At 35.2% G+C, this 5646-nt stretch overlaps 1 long non-coding RNA gene across 1 annotated transcript; it reads left to right on the forward strand.

The window, feature by feature from the left end:
* Window positions 4761-5156, forward strand: LOC110263892. Its single transcript, XR_002349627.1, has 2 exons — window positions 4761-4824; window positions 5080-5156. It is a non-coding gene; the product is annotated as an uncharacterized LOC110263892 (long non-coding RNA).

A 5646-nucleotide genomic window follows, 5' to 3' on the forward strand; every position in this document is an offset into this window, starting at 1 on the left:
ACTAATAAATTTATATTTTTAATCAAATTTTATAAATATAATTAAATGTTATAAATTATATGGTCAAATTATATTTATATTTAGCAAGTCACCAAAAAATATTTATATTTAGCATACTTGTCAAAACCGACTTGGTGGTCGAATTAGTCAGACTATTAGTTCATTGATTCATTAGTTCAACCAATAAGTCATTAGTTGAACCGATAAAAATTGATCTCATATAAATAAAAAAATATAAAATAATCAAAAACCTAAAATTAAAATTTAAAATGAACGCGCTCTGTGCCTCTCTCACACTCGGTCCAGAGCTCCTCTCATCGAGCTTCAGGTCCTCCCTCACATCCGTCCAGCCACCGCCTTCTCCCTCACTTCCCTTCCATCGCAACCTTCCTTCCCCTACATCGCACAACCACCGTGTGAACGTGGAAGCTTCCGTCGCGCAGCCACAGTCCCGTCGGTGCTAGCTCTATTCCACTGCAGCCACTGTCCCGTTCAAAGCCCGTTTGAAGGTGCTCATTGTCTTAGTGTCTCCCTCTTGAGTGCTCTGTTCAAGGAATTTAGCTTCTAGGAAATTTTTTAAAATGTATTGAATAATTTTTCATTACTGTAAAGTTCTGTGAACTGTGAATTGTGATTTTTTATTTTTCTGTGAACTATGAACTGAACTCTAATCTAGTTTTGCTGTGTCCACCTCTTTCCACCGCGTTGTTCTGTTGTGTTTATTATTTTTTTACTATAATTTTCTGTTATTGATCTTGTTACGTTGTTATTTTGCTAAATTGTTGGGTTGCTGTGTTTGAATTTGCTGGATTGAGATTGGGATTGTTCTTGTTTTTTATTGGGTTGTTGAATTTTCTATTTAGGTCTTGTTCTTGCTTATTTGCTAAATTCAATAAATTTTTGTTGTTGTGTACCTATTGTTGTTCTTGAGATTATTGAGTTGCTATGTTTTTGCTAAATTGTTAATTTGCTAATTATCTAAATTGTTGTAGTTGTGATTTTTGAGATTGAGATTGTTGGTTGGATTTGCTATTATATTGTTGTGTACCTATTGTTTGTCTTTGAGATTGTTGGGCTGTATTTTTGCTAATTTGTAAAATTGTTATTGTGATTTTTGAGATTGTTAGGTGGTTGTTGTCTTCTTCGCTGTTGTGGTGTGTTTTTTTGTGCTTTGCTGTGAACTATTGTGGTTTTTTGTGTTCAATTAAGTCAATTAAAACTATGCTTTGAGCTTAATTGTGCTTAGATTGTTTAGTTAATTCAACATGTGAATTTTGCCAGTTATGCATTTCTTAATTCCTAGATTAAAACTTGCACTAGTTTCTTTCCCAGTAACAACCTATGTGACTAATTTTGCACTATTATGAACTTATCCATTCACTTTGTAGGCATGCACTTGGTGGCTTTGATGGAAGCACAATGGTGTCAACCGTTGAAGTGTTTGATCTTCTTCATGAAGCATAGATAACCAGGGAACAAATGAATCATCCTAGTCGCGAAAGCACAATTGTGTCTACTAACATTAGTCTTAATTGTAATTCAGTGGTACCTGTTCTATGTTGTGCTAACTGAATGTGTCTATATATGTTGAGTTTGGAAAACTAATATTTGATTAAAATGATGAACAAATATTATTAGAGAATTATTAATTGTTTATATGATTATGTTGTGCTTGTGTGTAGGAAAATAATCAAGCCCATACATTGTGGTCCATCAGAACTAAAGCCAAGCCCTATCACAAGTTTATGAACCAAATATGAGAAAATAAGGAAATGAGTCCAAAATTCTTCAAGCCTCATATGGTTACCTACTCCCATACATGAATCCCAAGTTTAAATCACTTTAATCCTACTTAGCTTCCACCGAAAGCCAAAAGTCCTCTCATCTCTCTCCTCTCTCTTTTCATTTCGGTCACGTCACTCAACAAGGAAGAAAGAAAGAAAAGAAAAGTGCAGAAGATATGGTAGGTTGAAGGACAAAAGGTGTGTTTCCAAATCCAAGCAAGAAGAAAGGGCTACAACCAAGAAGCTAGTCACTCCTCAGTCAGAACACATCAAAAAGTTTCTTTCTCCTTTCGTGCTTCACCAAGGAACCAAGGAGAAATCAGCCAAGCACTAAGAACAGAACAAGAATCAATGAAGAAAACGAAGTCAACTATGGCCAGAAGCTTATCAATGCTCAAAAATAAAACTTGGAGTCAAAGCAAAGCTCTACGGACAAGATTGAAGAAGCTTGAAGAAAAAGGATGAGAGAGAATGGGCAAGTTGCATACAACAGATTCGGATTTCTCTCTCCTCACTGACGATGCTGCTGCAAGCTCTATGAAGGTGAAGAAGACATTATGAACCTTGAACTAGCTTCAACCTTGGAAGTTCACTCTTCTATAATAAGGGTGAATGGCCAAGGGTTGAAGGTAAGAGAGTAAGAACAAAGCACAGAGTTTGGTTCTCCTAGCTTTCTAAGCTTGTTGAGTTCTTCTCCTTCATGTTATTCATTTAATATTTCTTTTCTCAGTTTAATCTGTCTGAGTCTCATTGAAAAAGGCAAACATGGTGAGATTTGTAAGAAAAAACCAATAAGAGGTAAAAGGCAGTGAGTTAAACTTGAAGAAAAAGCCATAAGATATTTCAGATTTTTTTTGTACATCTTTCTATTTTGAGTCATGATCCTGTGAGAATTTGCTTGCAAGTTGGGTTAGCACTTTGCTGTTGAAAGCTAGATTGAGGTCTAGTCAAATTTAGATTGGGTTAGAATCTGGATTTGTCCTAGATAGGATTGGATAAATCCTAAGGAAACATTGGTGTATGTAATGTGTTGGAAAAGTTAGTAAAAACCCATCATAATTGTGATGGAGACTGGATGTAGGCTACATTGCACTAGGTAGCTGAACTAGGATACATCTGTGTGTCACTTCTTCTTCACTACTTCACTTCTGGTTCTATTACCCAGGAGACAAAAATAAAGTGTCTCTCAACTCATCACGAGACAAAAGCAAAAATATCTCCTAAATTTTTTTGAAAATACAAAAAGTAATATTCACAAGAAAAGGAAGCTAAGATTCAACCCCCTTCTCTTAGCCACTGATAACCATCAATATATAATAATCGATAGGTGGAGAATTACAAAGAAGTAACTTTCTAATGATGTTCATAAGCATTTTTATCTAATCTTGAATGAATGTTTTTTTATCCTCGACTCTAGATTGTCAACTGTAAAGAAATATATCAGCATTCATTTATTGTTTTTATTATAATACCTAAAATATTTTTTATTTTGTTATTGTTATTTGACTCTTGAATTTGTATTTGGATGATATTATAATATTGTGGTTGATGTAGTATATTTAATTTGGATGATATTTTAAAGTTTATATTAGACTATAATTATGTTTTAGTATGTCTATTTATATTTTATTTGTTATTTTATTATAAAATGGTTATTCTGGTTGGACTACGATTGAACCGATTAAACCAATAAATCAATGAACCAATAGCTAGAGCGATTCGATGACCAGTTCGGTTTTCAGAACCTTGAATCAAGAGATATTGAAAGTTACTGGTGATGATGTTGAGGTATCAGAAAAACATCGCCTAGACCAAACAAGCAATCATTTCCTTTTCTTCTTTTATATTAGTGGTGGTGGCAGTAAGCAATGAGAGCCAAGCCAGTAGACTGATTATAGTTATTGCTATTTTCATTCCTATGGTTTTTCCATTTTGGTAATTATTGATTGATAGAATTTTCTCCTTCATGTGTGCTGCAGGTTCACTATTATGAGAGGTTATCACCCTTAGTGTCGTTGAAGGTCCCTCTTGGATCCTATTCTAATATAAGAAATGGTGATTGCATTGTAACCTTTTCACGTTGAGACATTTACAAATTAAAGGTGAGATCTTACAATTTTTATATCATAATTTTTTTTTGTGAATTTACTTACATATTTCATTCGCTTGTCTTATATACACAATGGACTAACTAGTAAAAGTTGGCATTCATATTGTTCAGAAGAAAATTGAGAATCAAGGAAAGCATCTTTGTTCAGTAGTATATGGTTCGTTGCCACCAGCAACTCGAACAAGGCAGGTGTAGACTCTTACCTAAGTTTTAATTCTCTTGTTGACTTTCACTTGTTTCATGGAAATCTGATATTTGAATTTCAAGTTTTACTCTTTCCATACAAAAATTTATGCTATTTGTTTCCTTGTTTGGAAAACTTCACGTGTGTCAATAATTGACAATAAATATCATGCTAGCCAAAATCAGTTGTGCTCCAATGTTATTTATAATGGATTGTATTTGGATGTCAACCCTTAAGAATTTTCTGAGTTGAAATTTTAATTAGGACTTCAGGCAAGCATGTTCAATGATTTAACAAGCGAGTTTGATGTTCTAGTGGCCAGTGATCCCATCGGAATAGGTCTTAATTTAAACATATCTAGGATCATATTTTCAACCTTGAAGAAGTTTGATGGTTTTGAATTTCGGGACCTGACTGTATCTGAAATAAAACAGATTACAAGTAACACAAGATTCAACTAAGTAGATAGACACGATTTTGAAAAAAAGAAAAAAAAATAAAGTAAAGAATTGTACTTTATGTTATGTTATTAGAAATTAATCAAATTATATTTTTATATTCTATTCAAATTTGGAGACTTGGATATTTGAATCTTATTTTATTCTGGAGTTTTTGAATGCATATTATTGCAGGGAGAGCTGGTAGATATAGGTCAAATTTTCTTGTTGGATAAGTAACATGCATAGATGCAGAGGAATCTACCCTTGCTTCATTCATCTTTAAACTCCCCATCACCCACTTTAAAGGTAACTTGACTTCGATCATCCTATATGTATGTGTTCCTAGACCAAAAAAGTTGATGAAGAAAAAAAAATGAACAAGAAGGCTCACTTTAAGTATGAATCACTTTATGTCAAGCCTTTTGTTGATAACTTGATATGAATGAATTTCTTTATTTCAAGATTTCCATTTTGATGCTTTATGTTTAACGCTTAATCTGATGCAGTATGCTGGATTACTTCCTACTTCTTACTTTTGCTATTTTTTTGTTTTGTTTACAGGAAAACCATCCATGTTGAAGGGGAAAACGAACTTAATTAGGTCACAAATTTTGAAGAGCAAATGTTAGAGAGTAAAAGTCATGAACTTGTGGATGTAACAACCCAGACCACCCGCTAGCACGATATTGTCTGCTTTGGCACACAAGGCCTCACGGTTTTGCCTTTGACGATAGGAATGATAGCCGAAGCCCCCCACACTCACTCGTCAAAACGCGTCATGCTAGGGAGAAGTATCCACACCCTTATAAGGCATGCTTCGTTGCCCTCCCCAACCGATGTGGGCCTTACAATCCACCCCCCCCCCCAAGGGAGCCCAGCGCCCTCATTGGCACATCGATCCGGGTTCTGGCTCCGATACCATCTGTAACAGCCCAGACCACCCGTTAGCATGATATTGTCCGCTTTGGCACACAAGGCCTCACGGTTTTGCCTTTGATGATAGGGATGATAGCCGAAGCCCCCCACACTCACTCATCAAAACGCGTCATGCTAGGGAGAGGTATCCACACCCTTATAAGGCATGCTTCGTTCCCCTCCCCAACCGATGTGGGCCTTACAGTGGACATG

Source organism: Arachis ipaensis, chromosome B06 (assembly GCF_000816755.2).
Source record: "Arachis ipaensis cultivar K30076 chromosome B06, Araip1.1, whole genome shotgun sequence".
NCBI classification, from domain to species: domain Eukaryota; kingdom Viridiplantae; phylum Streptophyta; class Magnoliopsida; order Fabales; family Fabaceae; genus Arachis; species Arachis ipaensis.